Source organism: Schistocerca serialis, chromosome 1 (assembly GCF_023864345.2).
Source record: "Schistocerca serialis cubense isolate TAMUIC-IGC-003099 chromosome 1, iqSchSeri2.2, whole genome shotgun sequence".
Classification (NCBI taxonomy): domain Eukaryota; kingdom Metazoa; phylum Arthropoda; class Insecta; order Orthoptera; family Acrididae; genus Schistocerca; species Schistocerca serialis.
Window position 1 is genome coordinate 937,233,464 of NC_064638.1, and position 20,713 is coordinate 937,254,176.

The 20,713-nt window shown below is 44.1% G+C and overlaps 1 pseudogene; it reads right to left on the minus strand.

Annotated features, from left to right (window-relative positions):
* Positions 1-2,044: 2,044 nt before the first annotated feature.
* Positions 2,045-2,162, minus strand: LOC126428828 (5S ribosomal RNA; annotated as a pseudogene).
* Positions 2,163-20,713: the final 18,551 nt, after the last annotated feature.

Genomic DNA, 20,713 nt, shown 5'->3' on the forward strand with positions numbered 1-20,713 from the left:
ACCAAAAGAACACGAAGAGAACTCCGTAACAAGGCACAATAGGGAGAGCTGGAATTCTATAACCGCACATCAGTGATGCAAATGGCCGTAGTAGGAAAAGCCACAGAAATGGGCTATGGAGCAGTGGAAGAATTTCATTTGCTCACACAAATCTTGTTTCACACTGTGATGAAACTTTCCTGGCAGATTAAAACTGTGGCCGGCCGGTGTTGCCGTGCGGTTTTAGGCGCTTCAGTCAGGAACCGAGTGGCCGGCCGCGGTGGCCGTGCGGTTCTAGGCGCTCCAGCCCGGAGCCGCGCTGTTGCTACGGTCGCAGGTTCGAATCCTGCCTCGGGCATGGGTGTATGTGATGTCCTTAGGTTAGTTAGGTTTAAGTAGTTCTAAGTTCTAGGGGACTCATGACCACAAATTTTAAGTCCCATAATGCTCAGAGCCATTTTAGCCGTTAAAACTGTGTGCCGGACGGAGACTCGAACTCGGTACCTTTGCCTTTCGCGGGCAAGTACTCTACCATCTGAGCTACCCAAGCACGACTCACACCCCGTCCTCACAGCTTTACTTCCACCAGTACCTTGTCTCCTACCTTCCAAACTTCACAGAAGTTCCTGGAAGAATGGATTTTGCGGGGACATGGCTACAGAGTGAAAATCTCATTCTTGTTTCACACTGTTTTAAAATTCTGGACGAGTTCACATCTAAAAAGTAAAATATGGCGAGAATTTGGTGATTATTTGGACAGCCAGATTTTGGTATTCCGTGGACCCCATGGTTACACTACAAGGTGACATTACTGCCAAGGATTAAGAGACCATTCTGAGTTGTCAGGTCCATCCCACAGTACCCTGCAGGTTCCGCAATGGTGATGCTGTGTTCCGAGACGACAGGGCCCCTGTTCGCACAGCTCGCGTCGCCTCCAGATGTCGATATGATAGGGCCTTTTTCCTGTACTTTGGGGAGAAGGGTGCGTGTTTGCTGTCTACCGCCGATTGCCACGACCCGAAATTTCAGTAAGAATGCGACTAGATTCAGTGGAAAACCATATAAACCTGTATTTATCCATTCCGAGACGGCAGGAAGCGGTTTTGAAGGGCAACGATTTTCCTGCATTGTATTAGGCATGGTAATGTGTTGTGTTTTCGGAGTTTCCGTATCGAACAGCGGAGGAGTGGTACTCAAGCGTCAACTTTAGGTTACAATATCTGCGAATGTAATTAACATTTTACAATGCAACAAACGGCACTGATTACGTATTTATTTATATTTTCAGATGTGCTAACAAAACTAACGGGGTTCCATTTAAAAAAAACGTAGGTTTGTGTTAAAAAACATACTTCCGTGCATTTTTGTATGGTTTGTATTAAACAATTACATTAGCCCCTCTCCTCACGTTCGGTCTGTGGAATCGGTTCGTCAGTATTTGTTGTGGTTTACGAAATATGTCCAACGGTAACGTTAGGTGACTCACCCTGTATATCAGTGTAACATGATAAAGGTGCATGCCAAACTGGTGCCCAAAATTCTCATGATCGAACAAAAAGAAGATTGTTAAAATCTTTGTGCTGACACTTTGAATAACACTGAAAATGACTCTAATTTCTTGGAAAAAGAGATACCATGTGACGAATCTTGATATTTCGCTTATGATCCATACATTAAGTGCCAGTGTATGTACTCGAAGGGCCCAGTTTCACCGAGAGCGAAAAAAGCTGGAACGAGCAAGTTAGGATTCAAAGAGATGATATCGTTTTTTTATGATATTCATTCTGTTGTGTATTTTCAGTGGGTTCCTAAAGTGAAACTATTAATCAGCATTACTCCCATGAGGTTCTTCTTCAAATCCGTGAGCACTTCGTCTTCAGGCCACGAGTGGCCTACCGGGACCATCCGACCGCCGTGTCATCCTCAGTGGAGGATGTGGATAGGAGGGGCGTGAGGTCAGCACACCGCTCTCCCGGTAGGAAGATGGTACTCTCGACCGAAGCCGCTACTATTCGGTCGAGTAGCTCCTAAATTGGCATCACAAGGCGGAGTGCACCCCAAAAAATGGCAACAGCGCATGGCGGCCTGGATGGTCACCCATCCAAGTGCCGACCACGCCCGACAGCGCTTCACTTCGGTGGTCTCACGGGAACCGGTGTATCCACTGCGGCAGGGCCGTTGCCTCAAATCCGTGAGACAGTAAGAAAAAAACTACTCAGACTGAGGACGAACAAGTCACGGATTCTGCATCAAGACACGACACCGGCTCATAATGCATTATCTATTAGGAGGTTACTATCGAAGTACATCATCGCAGTGTTAGACCACCCAACTTACGCGCCTGACCTATCACCAATTGACTTTTCTCTATTCCACAAGGTCAAATCTGCATTAAAAGAAACGATATTTGATTCCGTTGAAGCAGTGTCAGAAAAACAGGAAAGCGTCCAAGGAGCTCACAGAGGAAGACTTCCAGCATTGTTTGTATCAATGGAAAATTCAGCAAATTCACATGGAGCCTTTTAGGAATAGAGGAAGGGATTACGTTGAGAGTGACAATAACTAAATGTGTATGTTTCTGAAACTAAAGGTTTCACAGTAGTAGGCTATTCCCGTTATTTCACAGCCACACCTAGTATACTTTCACCTGCGTCAGATTTCGCAACTAATTATAATACACCCTGTGTTCGACGTTAGCAAGACTCTCAGAGAGCTCGAGCTGATAAGCGTGAGGAACAGATAGATGAGCGCGGCCCTGCTAACGCCGCTGCGACCGGTGGCCGTCCGGCGGTGTGTGGCAGCGACGTGATTTATGCTGTTTTGATATGTCAGCCGCCGTGATGGATGGTCGCCTCGGGGATGCCCACGCCTGACCTAATGGACGGACCGCTCTTGAAGCGATGGTGCGGCCTCGACGAAAACTCCGCTCTCTGCGCCGTGTTTTTGCCTGCAGTCTCGTCAAAGCTCTATATCGGAAGTCGCTTTGTCTCGCTATGATAAACCGCTCAGATCTTTCGAGTTTCGACGGGGTTTGAAATCCATGCTGGGTACTGCGCTTTATAGCACACGTAGATTTCACCCGAAGGAATTTCGAAGCCCAGTTCTAAGGGAAATTAGTGCTTGTGAAGAAAGTGTGTTGATGTAACTTACACTGGTTACTTTTTTTGTGTGATTTTTGTCGTGTAGATTTTTTGCCTATTCATGTTAGGCATTATCGGTGGTCTTGCCAGAAAGTAATACTGTAGCGCTCATGGATAAACATCTACATCTACATCTACATCTACATGATTACTCTGCAATTCACATTTAAGTGTTTGGCAGAGGGTTCATCGAACCACAATCATACTATCTCTCTACCATTCCACTCCCGAACAGCGCGCGGGAAAAACGAACACCTAAACCTTTCTGTTCGAGCTCTGATTTCTCTTATTTTATTTTGATGATCATTCCTATCTATGCAGGTTGGGCTCAACAAAATATTTTCGCATTCGGAAGAGAAAGTTGGTGACTGAATTTCGTAAATAGATCTCGCCGCGACGAAAAAAGTCTTTGCTTTAATAACTTCCATCCCAACTCGCGTATCATATCTGCCACACTCTCTCCCCTATTGCGTGATAATACAAAACGAGCTGCCCTTTTTTGCACCCTTTCGATGTCCTCCGTCAATCTCACCTGGTAAGGATTCCACACCGCGCAGCAATATTACAACAGGGGACGAACGAGTGTAGTGTAAGCTGTCTCTTTAGTGGACTTGTTGCATCTTCTAAGTGTCCTGCCAATGAAACGCAACCTTTGGCTCGCCTTCCCCACAATATTATCTATGTGGTCTTTCCAACTGAAGTTGTTCGTAATTTTAACACCCAGGTACTTAGTTGAATTGACAGCCTTGAGAATTGTATTATTTATCGAGTAATCGAATTCCAACGGATTTCTTTTGCAACTCATGTGGATCACCTCACACTTTTCGTTATTTAGCGTCAACTGTCACCTGCCACACCATACAGCAATCTTTTCTAAATCGCTTTGCAACTGATACTGGTCTTCGGATGACCTTACTTGACGGTAAATTACAGCATAATCTGCGAACAACCTAAGAGAACTGCTCAGATTGTCACCCAGGTCATTTATGTAGATCAGGAACAGCAGAGGTCCCAGGACGCTTCCCTGGGGAACACCTGATATCACATCAATTTTACTCGATGATTTGCCGTCTATTACTACGAACTGCGACCTTCCTGACAGGAAATCACGAATCCAGTCGCACAACTGATACGATACCCCGTAGGCCCACAGATTGATTAGAAGTCGCTTGTGAGGAACGGTATTAAAAGCTTTCCGGAAATCTAAAAATACGGAATCAACTTGAGATCCCCTGTCGATAGCGGCCATTACTTCGTGCGAATAAAGAGCTAGCTGCGCTGCACAAGAACGACGTTTTCTGAAACCATGCTGATTACGTATCAATAGATCGTTCCCTTCGAGGTGACTCATAATGTTTGAATACAGTATATGCTCCAAAACCCTACTGCAAACCGACGTCAATGATATAGGTCTGTAGTTCGATGGAATACTCCTACTACCCTTCTTAAACACTGGTGCGACCTGTAGGTACAGATCTATCGGTGAGCGAGCGGTTGTATATGATTGCTAAGTAGGGAACTATTGTACCAGCGTAATCTGAAAGGAACCTAATCGGTATACAATCTGAACCTGAAGACTTGCCCGTATCAAGCGATTTGAGTTGCTTCGCATCCCCTAAGGTATCTACTTCTAAGAAACTCATCCTAGCAGCAGTTCGCGTTTCAAATTCTGGAATATTCCATTCGTTTTCCCTGGTGAAGATAAAGAGGAATACATGAGTAAAGCAAAAGAACTCTTACGGAACAATACATTTCAAATGGAACTTAAAAGTGGAAATAAATTTCAGGAACTTGCTCACAAAAAAACAGATTCAAAATTAATACAAAAAGAATCCTGCAGTGTTCATAAGCCAGGACAAAATACATATGTGACCACTTATCAGTTGCAAGAGAACTTCCTGATACCATATTACAAGGTTTGCACACCTGTCCTTAAGTGAACGTAATGAATTCGAGAGCGACAGAAATGTAAGAAATTTCTTAAATTTTATAAAAAAAGGATAAAAACTGATATAATTTCATGTTAAAGATATGTATACTTCAGTCCTGCTGGGTGACACAAGTAACATCATAAAAAACCAAAACAGATGCTCTGAAACGAAACATAAAGACAATCACAGAGTAAACCTATTCACAGTTTAAGAATTCATCCTGTTTACAAATTGAGGACCTCCCAGTGTGAAGATACCTAAAAAAAAAGAAAAAAGAAAAAAATAGCCCACAGACAAATTGGAAGAACATAGCAACATTTTACACAGGTAGACAAATAACATACATGATAGTATTCAGTTGATCATGTAAGTGGACACCAAAGTAACAATATAGTACCTGAAGATCAAAATCACAAAATCTAGCAAAAAAATGCCAGCCATCAGACGCATGTTATACAGAATATGCGGAACACTTCTAAGCAAAAATAGCTTTCGAGAAAAGCTGAACATAATCATCAACTTAGTACAGAGCAATGAATGCCACAGCAAGACGGCATACGAGCTAAACAACGTCTTCAAAATGGGAAAAAAACAAAAACGAAAAGACAGCAAAAATAAAAACTGTTTTGATATCCCAACACATGACAGCAGTACACAATGCACATTCACACTAATCCATCAACATAAACACAAAACGAAGAACCATAACATATTACAACCAACTCATGCACAGAATTAGTAACATCTTCAAAAACATGGAATTACTACTTCAAGATAAATAGCACAATACAAAAGAAACTAAAACCTGTGTTCTGAAGAGAAAGATAGACATAATAGTGCAGGAATATATGAATTAAAATGTAATAGCTGCAATTGTAAACACATCGGGACAAGTGCAAGAAACTTTAATATAGGGAACAAAGAACATATAACAGCCTTCAGAATGTGCGTACCCACCCTCCGTATACAGAACAGCTAATTACCGGCCAACTGGGATAGAAACAAACATGGCAAGAAAAGAAATGGAATGCACACTCGGCAGCAAGAATATTTAATAGAAAAGCCTATACGAAAAAGTGAAAATATCCTAACGACAATAAGCAATAGCAACAGGACAGCATCCACACAGATTCACAACCTACTAAAAATAAAGACGTAATAAGAATTAAACGTACACCTCCCTGGTAGCAGAGATGCGGGGCCCTCAGATCCTGCATGACATTAAGTACTGTCACCCTGAATCCATCGACTCCATATTCGCACGCCAGAGCAACGCTAGCAGGAATATCGTGAAACCATAGTTGAATTTCGTCACGTGGTGGTTGACGTTTCTTCTTCCTACACGAGGCGTAACCAAGTTCAAGTCCGATTTGTTAATTAGAAATCCTCTTCGCCATCCTTCCTCTTATACAGAATGTAGATGGCGTTAATCCTGAGTATTTTTTGTACACTTCATGTCAGTTTGGCGTGTTTTGCATTAAGCATTCACCTTCATGTTGTTGCTGTTTTAATGGCTAGCAGGGCAGTTTCGAAGGAGTCCTCTGAATAATTATCAAAGTCCAACGCTCAGCGATATCAAAATTTGTGTGGCAAAGTTGCTTGGTATTCTGTTACATTTGTGTAGTTTACTGTCTCTATTTCAACTCATTGTGATTTTACTCATTGTAGAGTCATACTGAAATTCCAGTTTTTCTCCTGCTTGTTGTTTACTTTCTAAGTTCTAGATGTCTTCATAAAGTACAGCTGATGTCGAATCTCTCCAGACAGGAAGCCACAGTTCCTGAAAAAAAGAGGGAAATTGAATGGACAGAGAGTGGCAACTCATTATAGAATTACTTACAGTTATCCTCCCCGACAACATTGTGGCAGTTGTTGGGAGATAGAGGGAGGCGTTTTGAGGTTGTGAGTTTGAGAAGTGTCACAAATAATAGCAACCTGACGTACTGATTAATTTATCTGTTGAGACTTGACAACAAGTAACATACCATTGCATGTAAGGATTTTCTGTACTATTCTGAGAAACTGGTTTATTTCGTGAAATACCGGATCATGAAATAACAGAATTATACAAGTTACGTTCAAGCCACTGTAAATTCTATTCTGCGCAGTGAAGAAGGAACGACTCGGTTTCCTTGATTTATTGGATTATACACAATAATGCAGAGTACAAATCGCAGAACGATTATATTAAGACACAGAAAAACCCGAAGAATATTATTTGTGGAAGTCATTACACCAAGCATCTCTATCACGTACCTTCAGATGGAGTCAAATTACCCTAATCAATAATATTATGAAGTGACAGAACAACAAAGAATATAGCTAAAGGAAAAATAGCTTATACCACGAAACGTACAGAAAGTTCTCTCTTGATTTTTATTGTTACATTATAGTTGTTTATTATATTTGAGTGGTTGCTGTCATTACAGTTTTCACGTTAAAATTATGTATTTTTGTCGTCGATCGTACAGAATCGTTTTTTTCTTCGTCCGAGAGAGATAAATACGTCTTGCGTGAAGCAGCAATAGACACCCTGTTGACACGGCCAGTAGTCCCTCAGGATACCCTGTATGCAGGTGGGGCGTCCTGAATCGTGGGGCCTCTCAGGAAGCACAGCAGTAATGATGAACGTGGTGCATTCGTGAGTGGTAAGTCACATTTTAGTGAAGGTGAACTGATGTTCGTAGTCCAGGTACGGAAAACGTAAATAACACTAAAGTGAGCTGAAAGAATAAAATGATCGTGCGAGAAGGAAACAGTCTGACTGTACTGAGAATATGAGGCCATGGCTGCCTGAAAAATGAACCTACGGTTAACTAAGCTTGTTATAGATCAAATAACTTACGGGTTTGCTGCCGGGTGACGTCGTCGACCACCGCCGATATTTCGGCAGGAGCACAACCCTGCCACTCTAAAGGCACAACTGCAAGGAAATGGCTGTACGGGAAAATCCGCACTTCATCGCTACCTCGGAGGTCATGTGTCCCATCGCTCGTGCGTCGACTGTAACACCACGTTTAATCTCACTTAAATCTTGATGACCTGTCATTGTAGCAGCAGGAACCCATCTAACAACTGCGCCAGACACTTGTTGTCTTATATAGGCGTTGCCGACCGCAGCGCCGTATTCTGCCTGTTTACGTATCTCTGTATTTGGATATGCATGCCTATGCCAGTTTCCTTGGCGCTTCAGTGTGTATGCCGCGGTGTCCGCACCAGATCGAATTACTAATACAATTTATTTTTGTAAACAGGCCCGTTGTGTTTAAATCTTCAGACCCGTTACACAGTTTATATACTTTCGCATTTAATTCGTTGTTAGTAACAATATCGTGCAATTCACATCAGCTGTGCCACGATCCTAGTTTCGCGCCCCGGTAACTTTGCGCCGTTGTAGACGAAAGTTATAGTGCGAAGGTATTCCGCATCAAAGAATGATGATATAGAAATGTAAACTTCAGAACAAATGTTGCATCATCTTGCTTCTTAGTTTGTTCCTTGAGTTCTGTCCTTAAGCTAAAGTTTTTCACCTGGTACTGGTATCTATGCGACAGATTATGAAATTGGTAAATATCTATCACCCACGTATCATTTATCGAAAGTATTCGTGCTTAACGGCGACATATTTCCAGCGTTAGGAAAGTACCTTCATGGATGGCCAGTTTCCCTTCAACTCGCTATTCCCTAGAGTTGCCTTTGTTGCATTTATTACACCTTGCTGGAGTCGTTCTTGAAAGACTGACTTTCCTGGTCACCAAGCACAAGCTTTAGGGCATACCGAATGAAAAACTGAGAGTAACTCGCACTTTTAAGAAATTTTTCAAAATATGTAGATCCCTTATTCTTCTCCCACCATCAACAAATAGAGCAATGGAACAACACAAGTACAGGTAAGAAGTATATTAAATAATATCAACAGACGTTCCATATTTCTGTGAATGCATTAGTCAAAATATATATAGTATATTACGGAACAAGAGATGAATGCACCATCCCTGTATTCAGAGACTCCACGTTAGGATGTGTTCTGACACCACTTGTCACGACTTCTGCACCACTTGTTAACAGCAGACACAGTGGCTGCGCCAAAGACAGAGACGGCGTGGAGTTTTACAATTATTTATTGAACTTTCTTTACAGTTTGTCCCTCGTCGTCGCTGCCCAGCCCTGCGGATCCCTCCGCCTGGCTGCTGCTGTGTAGATTCTCTGACAATGCGCGCAACGTGCGCCGCTGGTTGCACTCGGGAGCCACAGGCCACCAGTGCTCCGCTGAAATCAGGCTGCCCTGTGGTTGAGATGAACCCGTCGCCGTGAGGTCAGCTGCCGACGTCTGCTGCACCGGCGGCTGAGAAGCCGTCATTCGCGATGTCCGCCAGGTCCCGTCATGAACGGACCACCCACCGTGGGGCCGGGTTGCCGTGAAGATCGGTCGTCAGTCCCCGGCGGCGTCTGTGACCAAGACCGCGCTGCGGCCGGTCCTGCTGGAAGTTCTTGCTGTAGTTAGCCAGCCATGGTGCCGACCGAACTCGGGCTGACCTCCAGAGCTGAAGTTGGCACCTGGTGGCGAACGGATGACTCCTGCGAGCTGGAACAGCCTTCCGGAATCGCCCCTTACGAAGATTGAACTTTCAGACATGGACCATTTCAGTCCTCAGATCCGAACTGCTTCCTAATGACTTCTGTCTGTTGCTGCCTCCGCTCCTCTATTTATATCCCGCAGGAGGACGTTTTTTACCCTCAGTGGTAGCTTTTTGTTATTACTCCCACAGTATATTGCAGTGTAACTTAGCATGCTGGCCTCACTTCCCCTTACTCAGCACTCACCAGGCTTCGCTCGGCGCTTGGTCTGTGTGCTTCCTTGCGTCAGTCCGTTGGTAGACTCCTGCTGTCAGCAAGGCTATCTGTGCGTGCTTATTTCGCAACGCCTCAGTCGCCGGCGTGCCTCTGTTTTGCCATTCTCCACTGCGTGAAGCGATGCTTACTAGATGTGGCCGAAACAACTGTAAGTATGAAACTTATGTCATAGGAATGCGTACCCCTGTGTTATAAGGGTGCCGCGGATGACAATCAAAGCGGCTCTGCTATGAAATGAAATGGTACTCCAAACCACCACTTCGGCTGTTGGCAATGTGGCGAGCGACTGTCAAGCTGGTAACCCAGCAGATATGTCTTCGTTGGTCATCGGGGCTGGATTGGAAGCAGGGCTCATCACTGAAGATAATTCTATTCCAGTCAACGAGACTCCAGGACGAAGACATGCCTGGAGACGCCTCGGACAGGGGTGAGATACCAACCTGACTATCGCCTGCCATACAGCCCTCCAACTAGAAATAATAGTCTGGGGTGCCATTTCTTTTCATAGCAGCACCCCTTTGGTTGTCATCCACGGCATCGTGATTATACAGCGGTATGTCGACAATACTCTACACCCCGTTTTGTTGCCCTTCATGGTAAACCATTCTAGGCCTACATTTCAGCAAGATGATACCCGCCCGCAAACGGCGAGACTTGTTACTGTATGTCTTCATGCTTCCTAAATTCTACCTTGACTAGCAATGTCGCCTTATCTCTCCTCAACTGAGAATGTTTGGAGCATTGTGGGCAGGGCCTTCCAACCATCTCGGGTGTTTGTCAGTACATGTACATACATCTACCGAATTCCGTCCAGTTCGGATAATTCTTTCGTGGTGCGTCTTTTTTTTTTCTTAGAGTATATTTTTACTTCGAAACGTCTCGAAAAATCAGCTTCTTCAACAGAATGTGGGAATTTCTATTTGCCAATTCCTACTCGTGTTAATATAATATCTCTGATAAGTGTTGCTTCATGCCAGAACGTCTCTAAAATTTCTTCCCAACAACAGAAGCAAAATAGCTCTCGACATGAAAACTCACAAGCCCTCGATGTAGCCTTGCACTTGCGCACCACAACCCATTGTTGCACTTGTCGGCACCAACGATGCCTGTCGTCGGGGTTCCGAGGAAATCCTTGGGTCCTTTCGAAGGCTGCCTAAATTGGTGAAGCCAGCCTCCATCTCTCGAGGAGTGGAAGCCAAGCTGCCGATCTGCAGCATTGTACCCAGGGCGGACCGGGGTCCTCTGATTTGGACCCCAGTGGGGAATCTAACCCAGAGGCTACGTCGACTCTGTGACGAAAATGGTTGTAGATTCCTCGACCTACGCTATGGGGTGGAACGTTGTAGGACGCCCCTCGATAGATGAGGGGTGCACTACACACAGCAAGTAGCTACATGGGTAGCACCATACTTGTGGCGTGCACATGGTTTTTTTTTTTTTTAAATTAGGTTCCTCCTCATGGGAAACAAACCGCTGGCCTGAAAAATTACCAGTTCATGACACTGATGTGGGTGTGCCAATAGTAAAAATCGTCAGTTCACCTACACAGGTCATTCGAAAGGATTTAAATATGCTTAATCTCATGTTAGTACATTGTCAAAGTGTCTGTAGCAAGATCCCCGAGTTAATCTCTGAAATAAACAGAAGCAATGCCAATATTGTATTAGGTACCGAAAGCTGGTTGAAACCAGACATAAAAAGGAGTGAAATTTTGAACTCGGATTGGACAATGTTTAGGATGCATAGGACTGATGCTATGGGAGGTGGCGTGTTCATTGCAGTTAAAAGCTGTTTAAACGCAGTTGAGATCGATACTGGGTCGGACTGTGAAATAGTCTGGATAAAGCTGTCAATCAGACAAGGATTGACCATTGTATTAGGATGCCTTTATAGACCACCAGCATTCGTAACAAACGTCGCAGAACGTTTTTAGGGAAAGTCTTGAGTACATAGGAAGTAAATGTCGAAATTATCCATTAGTTACAGGTGGAAACTTTAATCTAGCATCCATTGGCTGGGAAAATTACACGTTTATCACAGGGGGCAGAAGCAAAGATTCGTGTGAAGTTATTCTAGGAGAGCTCTCAACCTACAACCTTGAGCAATTGGTTACAAAACCAACTCTATATGGGAACATATTAGATATCTTGGCGACAAACAGACCTGATCTTTTTGAGGAAGTTAATCTAGAAGAAGGTATTAGCGACCGTAATGTCGTTGTGGCTTCTGTGTCAGTGGAAGTTGCAAAAAAAAAAAACCAAAGAAACAGCGTAGAGTTTTCTTGTTTGGGGAAGCAAATAAAAGTATCATTATTGAATACCTTCATAGTCAGCTCCAAGCATTCACCGCGGGACACAAAGGTATTGAGCATCTTTGGTCGGAATTTAAAGGTATTTTCCACCATGTGCTAGAGAAGTATGTTCCTAGCAAAAGTATAGGGGAGGGAAAGGATCCACCTTGGTACAACAAGCATATTAGGAAGTTGCTGAGAAAGCAGAGAACTTTGCACAGTCGTTTTAAACGTAGTCACTGCCCCGCTGACAAGCAGAAACTATGCGAGATGAAAGCAGCTATCAGAAGGACAATGAGAGATTCTTTTAACGAATTTGAAAGCAATATTTTATCTGCAGATTCTAAAAATAACCCCAAAAAATTTTGGTCGTACGCAAAACCTATGAACGTTGCAAATAATTCAATACCTCCTCTTGCTGACGGTTCGGGTAATTTAACTGATGATGATAAACAGAAGGCAGAAATTCTAAACCTAGCTTTCAAAAACTCTTTTACGGTAGAGGACTGCAGCACCATTCCCCCTTTCAATCATCGAACAAACGAAAGGATGATTGACATAGTGTTTAGTGGCCTAGACGGTATCCCCGTAAGATTTTATGTTGACTATGCCACAAACATAGCACCATTCTTATCCATCATCTATCAGAGATCATTGGAACAGCGGAAAGTTCCACGGGACTGGAAGAAGGCCCAGGTCACAGTAATCTATAAAAAGGGTAGAAAATCGGATGCACATAATTACCGGCGAATTTCACTGACATCGATGTGTTGTAGAAACATGGAACATATTTTGTGTTCAGATATAATGATCTTTCTAGACTCTAAGAAGCTCATCTGCAGAAACCAGCACGGTTTTAGGAGACAGGGGTCATGCGAGACACAGCTGGCCCTCTTTGTGCATGATATACAACAGTCTCTAGATACCGGATCCCAGGTTGATGCCACAGTTCTCGACTTTCGAAAGGCATTCGACTCAGTTCCGCACTGTCGCTTGCTGCAAAAAGTGCGCGCTTACGGTCTATCCGTGACATATGCGGTTGAATAGAAGGTTTTCTAACAGACAGGGAGCAGTATGTCGTCCTCAGCGGGGTGATTTCAACAGAAACAATCGTAACTTCAGGTGTGCCCCAGGGCAGCGTAATAGGTCCTCTGCTTTTTACGATTTACATAAACGATCTGGTTGATGGTATTGACAGCGGCATTAGACTGTCTGCCGATGATGCTGTAGTCTACAGGGAAGTAGTATCACACGAAAGTTGTGAACAAATCAATGAGGATTTGCAGAAAATAAATGCATGGTGTAATGACTGGCAGTTATCTCTCAATATTAGCAAGTGTAACTTACTGCGTATAACAAGGCGAAAATCCCTGTTAATGTACGAGTACAAAATAAATGCCCAGTCTTTGGAAGTGGTAACATCCGTCAAGTATCTGGGTATGACTATTCGAAATGATCTCAAATGGAATGATCATATTACACATATAACGAGTAAGGCGAACTCTAGATTGCGGTTTATTGGTAGAATCCTGAAGCGATGCAGTCCTTCAACAAAGGAAATAGCTTACAATACTTTAGTTCGTCCAGTCCTGGAGTATTGTTCGTCTGCATGGGACTCTTACCAGTTGGGTGTGGTTCAAGAGATTGAGAAGGTCTAAAGAAGAGCGGCAACACTCGTGACTGGTACATTTAGCCATCGCGAGAGCGTTACAAATCTCATAGGAAGTTTGAAGTGGGACACACTTGCAGATAGACGGCGAACTAAACGGAAGGGTCTGCTCACTAAATTCCGAAAACCGATCTTCACCGAGGATATAGAGCATATATTATTACCACCAACTTCCAAATCGCGCAATGATCACGATTCAAAGATAAGGGAAATAAGAGTTCTTACTGAGGAGTTCAGATACTCATTTTTCCCTTGCGCGTTCCGCGAGTGGAAAAGAGTGGGGGGGGGGGGGCGGGAAGGATATGACTTTGGCGCGAATTGTGCCCTCCCCCACACACCGCTTGGTGGCTAGCGGAGTATATATGTAGAAGTAGATGTAAATTTAGAAGCATTACAGAAAGCCTAATCCACCATCTCCAGGCTTCATGGGGCTTTCTTGCCCCAGATACTGGACGCCGACTCTAGCGTCCGCCAATGGACGAGCCCAAGGACGGACCAGGAATCATACGTCACAGCTCCTACGATTACCAGCATAATCAAACATTTCTTTTATGGGAGCAGTCTGCATTTCGTCGTCCAGTGGTTAGCGTTTCTACCTCTAGATCACGAGGCCTAATATTTAATTCCCGTCTGGGTCGGAGATTTAATTCTCTCGGGAACTGGTTGTTTGTGTTGTCCTAAGCATTTCATCTCACCTTCAGCAATGTGCAAGCCGCTAAGGTGGCGTCAAATGGAAAGACTTGCACTAGACTGCCGACCACCTTAGACGGGGTCATCTGGCCAATAATACCATCCGGTCATGCTCACCAACATGGTAGGAACACTGAACTGCTACAATCTCTAAACCAAAAGATGCCTCTGTTTATGTAAAATAAAAAGAGAAGGAATTTGGATGGTTGCTGCTTGCGTTTCAGCAACCAATCCAAAGGAGGAACAAAATAAACATCATTTTTGTTACATAGAGATAAAAACGCGGACAGTGAGGAAATGTTTTGGGAAAGAGGGTGCCACTATTTCTGCCACTAATCGGTTGTGCAAGGTGGGGCGCGTCAGGTGGCGACACAGATCCATCATAACGTGGCGCCGCGCCAGGTCTGAGCCGCGCGGCCGCCTTGGACTGCTGCCACATCCCCGGCCCCGCTAATTGCGAACTGGCCGGCAGAGCCGGGAGTGCCGGCTTCCTCCTGGCAGCCTCCTGGTAAACACGCGTGAATAAAAAACTCAGCCGGAATCCGAGACACTCCATGACACGGTATTCCTGACGCGCCCGGACACCTTCTCTTTGCTCGGAACACCTGCTCTGTGCACCTGAGAGATAGCATCAGCAACTGCCAGATCATTCAGGTTCTGGAAGCACAAAAACGGGTACAGTAGGTCGTCATCCTCTAGTGTAGCTTCTAATTTGCTCCCTCTAATCTTAAATGAAGAATACAGTGTTATTTTTATACATAACATGAAACATGTAAGGTGTAATAGCTATACACTATCTGATCAAATGTGACACCAATTAGTTCCTACTCTTCGCCTTTATGACGGCTTGAAGTCTGCTGGTGTCACTTTCAGTGAAGTGTCTGAATGTCTGTAGGTGAATGTGAGCCCGCTCTTCCTCAAACGCCAAAACCAGAAAAGGCAGTGGTGTAGGACGCTCGAGTATAGAGCGAAGTCTGCCCTCTAATTAATTCCTGAGCTGTGACATTGAGTTCATATCGGTCCTCTGGGCAAGGCAATCCATTTCAGGAATGTTATTGCCCACAAACCGTTGTTCACAGATGCTGCTTTATGACAGGGTGCATTCTCATGCTAATACAATCACCGTCTGTGAACTGTTCCTCTACTATATGAAGTAAACAGTGCTTTAAAAGTGCTCATACCCTTCCGCATTTAACGTTTTCTTAAATGCAGTAAGGAGGCCACATTCTAACCACGACCACCAACCTCGCACCTCCCCCCAGCCCCCCCCCCTCCCAATGCCATAATACTACCTCCTCCGTACTTCACTGATGGCACTGCACGCGATGGCAAGTTACGTTCTCCAGCATTCGGGACACTCAAACCCTCCCATCGGTTGTCTTAGAGTGCAGCGTGACTCATTGCTCTAAATCACTTGTTGCTGTTCATTCACTGTCCACCGACGCCACTCTTCACACAAACTCAATGTTCTTTAGCACTGACCACAGAAATGTTTGATTTATGAGGAGTTGCTCAATCAGTGTAGCCCACTCTTTTTTACACTCTACACACATTGTGCTGGCCGGCCGGGGTGGCCGTGCGGTTCTAGGCATTTCAGTCCGGAACCGCGTGACTGCTACGGTCGCAGGTTCGAATCCTGCCTCGGGCATGGATGTGTGTGATGTCCTTAGGTTAGTTAGGTTTAAGTAGTTCTATGTTCTAGGGGACTGATGACCTCAGATGTTGAGTCCCATAGTGCTCAGAGCCATTTGAACCATTTGAACACATTGTGCTAGCTGGTCTGCTGGTAGCACTATGGAACCCATGAGTGACTTCATCCAGTCTTTTCATGTGACTGTTTACAGTCGTCCTCCGCATTGCTCGACAGTCCCCGTCCGTCAGTACACGAGGCCTCTCTGGTCTTTCTTTACCCATGGTTGTTCCTTCAGATTTCCATCTCACAACCACATTCCCAACAGTTCAAATAGATAACTCCAAACGGTTCAAATGGCTCTAAGCACTATGGGACTTAACATATGAGGCCATCAGTCCCCTAGACTTAGAACTACTTAAACCTAACTATTCTAAGGACGTCACACACATCCATGCCCGAGGCAGGATCCGAACCTGCGCCCGTAGCAGCAGCGCGGTTCCGAACTGAAGCACCTACAACATCTCGGTCAGAGCGGCCGGTTGGATAACTTCAGAAAGGTTGAAACCTCCCTGAGGGGTCTGTTATTCAGATGACATCCAATGACTCTTCTACATAACTAAGTTCTTCTGACCAACCCATACTACTATAGCGCTTCTCTACTGACAACACAACACACTTTCTCATTTTAAACTCGTGTGTCCACCTCTCGTGATCTATAGTCACTTATGTCGCATTACACAGGGTGCCCAGATACATTTCATCGGAAAATGTATGTCCAGAAACGCACGTTTCTCATGGTAGAAACCATTTCATTCATAAGCACACTGGGCAAAAATTGATCACCACCAGAAGTCTAGCTTCTACAGCCAAGTACCGTACTTGACAAGCCAACGTACAGTGCGTGATACGAGTCACACTGTACCAATATTATCGATTTTCTTTTCTATTGCCGAGCGAGGTGGCTCAGTGGTTAGCACACTGGACTCGCATTCGGGAGGACGACTGTTCAGTCCCGTTTCCGGCCATCCTGATTTAGGTTATCCGTGATTTCCCTAAATCGCTTCAGTCAAATGCCGGGATGGTTCCTTTGAAAGGGCTCGGCCGATTTCCTTCCCCATCCTTCCCTCACCCGAGCTTGCGCTCCGTCTCTAATGACCTCGTTGTCGACGGGACGTTAAACACTAATCTCCTCCTCCTCCTCTTTTTTATTGCATTCGCATATGAGTTTAGTAATGCCTGGCTCCTGGCTCCTGGCAGCTGTCTGAATATTAGTAATGCTGTGCTCTGCGTGTTGTACTCTCACTGAATCTTCTGAAATGAGAGGGCAGAACTGGGTGAGCAGAATCTTAAGAAGATGCACGGAGAAACACACTTACATGCACTGAGTAGAAGAAAAGATGGCATGCTCTGGTGGTGTCTGTAGCACCATCCACTTTGTTATGAGGCAGTTATTTATACTTTATATTGTAATACGCACATACCAGTAGTCAGTATAGCCGATCCTTTAACAATGCATGATAATTGCAGACATTATTAACTACTGCCAATGATTACGCAACTAATTACTTTTTCTCTTTCTTTCTTTTTATTGCAGAGATGGGTACTGTCCTTTTCTGCAGCCTTGGATACTCTTTCAAGCTGACTTGTACGTGGAAATTAACTTACAAGTACCAGAGAATCATAAACATGTTAGCGGCTGAAAGCAGGTCTTTTGGGCAGGTAGAAGACAGAGAATCCGTACAGCAGGCGCCATGGGGGCGGCCTGTGAGCTGTAAAATTGCATTTCGTGAGACGCTAGGAAGAATACATTTCATAAAGAGAAATATCTGAAGCCAGGTGTAGCACTCAGAACGAGATGGCCTGGGATCTGCCACTTTTCTGCAGCCACGCAGCACAAGAACGTTAATTTAAATCCATGTCACAGAAGCTCTGATTGGCTGACAAATATTATTTTGGCGAAGGCACAATTTCCCAAATAGGCCTACGTGTGAGTCCTTTGATTGGGCAGAGTTAGAAACCTGCGATAGGGCGGGAGAGATTTTCTGCCATAGCTCCCCGTAGTTAACCATAACAAAACCTGTGAGAGTAGAAACTTGTTAATGTTGCTTATAAATTTATTGTTGGCCAGAGCTCACAAGGTCTGTTGCAATTGGCCAATGAGATTCCTACGCTGGAGGAACCAGCAAAGTATCAGAGTTTGAAGTGAGAGTGCATTTGCTGTCAGAGCACTGAAGACTAGATACTGGCTGAAAAGATATCGCAGCAAAGAGGGACGTCTGCATCTTAGGGCAGAGCACAGAAGGTGAGCTGAACTAAGAGTTTCCAGCTGTTACAACTGTTGTCTTTCCCATTCACACCATGTATGAGTGGTAAGAATGAGCTGGCAATTCAATCACCCAATCAAGGGTAGTTAATTTATCAGGGTTTAATTTCACCGTTTTTTGACATTCATAGCCAGCTAGTTGGTTCCAGCACGCACTTAAGCAATTCTACTGGTGTTTGTACTTACTTTCGCACGTTCTTTCTTTAAACCACTAAGCATGTTACAGTCACTGAGCATATCTGCGGTATAGTTTCATGTTATGCTTGATGTGTCTACCCGCCTGTGCCAATTACGATACTTTGGTCCACTTATTATATGTTTACGTACTTAATTCAATGGGTAACTCGTTTGTTTGATGTGCCACAGAAATAAAGCAAATAATTATAGTGAATGTTAGCTTATTTTGCAGTCAGATGTAGTGTGGGAGCGATGTGTGGCGTGGTACCTATACTTTTATGCTTAACTGCGCCGCCCCAAGGAGTTTTACTTCAGTAAGTCGTGTCCGTTGAGCGACACTGTTTTTATTGAATTTACGTGATCTTCTGGTGCACTTCCTTCCCTGTATGTCAACAGGGATCACACTTATAGCATCTTACGGGTATGTTCAATCGACACCTCACAATATGTTTACAGAGAGCCCTCTAGCTAGTGTGACTCACGATGGCCCTGGCTGGTGACCCACCCATGTGTTGTATTTCCTGCAGAGACGTGGGCAGATCGCGGTGCACAGTGTGCAGTAATGAGGATACCATCAATACTGCACAAGTAGTCTTAGAAAATTATAAAAATCTGTCAAATTTAATGTTTTTCCCTACATTAAAATAATGAAATGTGAGTTTGGAAATTATTTTGAAGGAAATATATGTGAATCATTTAGCGAACTTTAGCTAGCAAACGAAGCAGTGCTTAGCATGTCTACTGCTCATAAAAGAAAGCAGACGTAACATATGGAGTTAAAGATCACAGAAATATTATATATGGCATAACTGAATCAGAAATGGTTTAGATGTATTGATACGTTCAATGAAGAGAATCTTTGCGTAAAACATTTAAACCTAAGATTGGTAACTATCGGAAACGAGTGAATATCAGTCCGAAATCATACACAGTTTTGTGACTTATTTTGCAACAGCTACTCCCGCCAGTCACTGTTCCGATGGTCTTCTTAGAATGAACGATGGCTTCTACAATGGCTCAGGAACGGTTATCCGGTTTGCACATCTGCTTTCCAAGATCTACCCGCGAGTGGAAGAGCAACAAATTTTAATCTACGACTGAGGGAGCGGTATGGTTCAAAATGGCTCTTAGCACTTTGGGACTTAACTTCTGAGGTCATCAGTCCCCTAAAACTTAGAACTACTTAAACCTAACTAACCTAAGGACATCACACACATCCATGTCCGAGGCAGGATTCGAACCTGCGACCGTAGTGGTCACGCGGTTCCAGACTGTAGCACCTAGAACCTCTCGGCCACCCCGGCCGGCCGGAAGCAGTATCCTCAGATACATAGTTTACAGTAAATCACGTAGTATACATGGAGGTGTAAGTGTGGAAGTCGTGTAGAAAATGAAATAGCAGAACACATTGATTTTTCTAAAATAATGGACCATACAGACATACAAGAATGAGGAGACACTCGTTTAATTAAGACAAGAAGTTAAGTCACTGAGTAAATACGTTTCATTCCAAATTTACAGTGCACATTAGTGGGGCGAAAAGACTTTGTGCTCCCTATTACCACTTCTAAGTGCAATGGTTAGATATTTATAAAATCGATAATTCATCCTCCCTACAACCGAGAAAAGTTATTGTTGTCAGTAATTAGCAATTTGTGGCCTCCTGTCATCGGGTTACAACATTAGTACTCCGTGAGTCCCCATTCTCCTATACCAGACAAAATAATAAAATATCTGAACATCCACTGGCCACTGTGACATTATTTATAATCCACGGCGTGCAAGTTTTGTAAGGGTTGCTCGTTTTTCGAAGTGTTGTCCGTGGGTCTCACATGGAGACTTCTTTTGTGACTTGACTTCCGCAAGGCGTTTGATACAGTTCCCCACAGTCGTTTAATGAACAAAGTAAGAGCATATGGACTAACACACCAATTGTGTGATTGGATTGAAGAGTTCCAAGATAACAGAACGCAGCATGTCATTCTCAATGCAGAGAAGTCATCCGAAGTAAGAGTGATTTCAGGTGT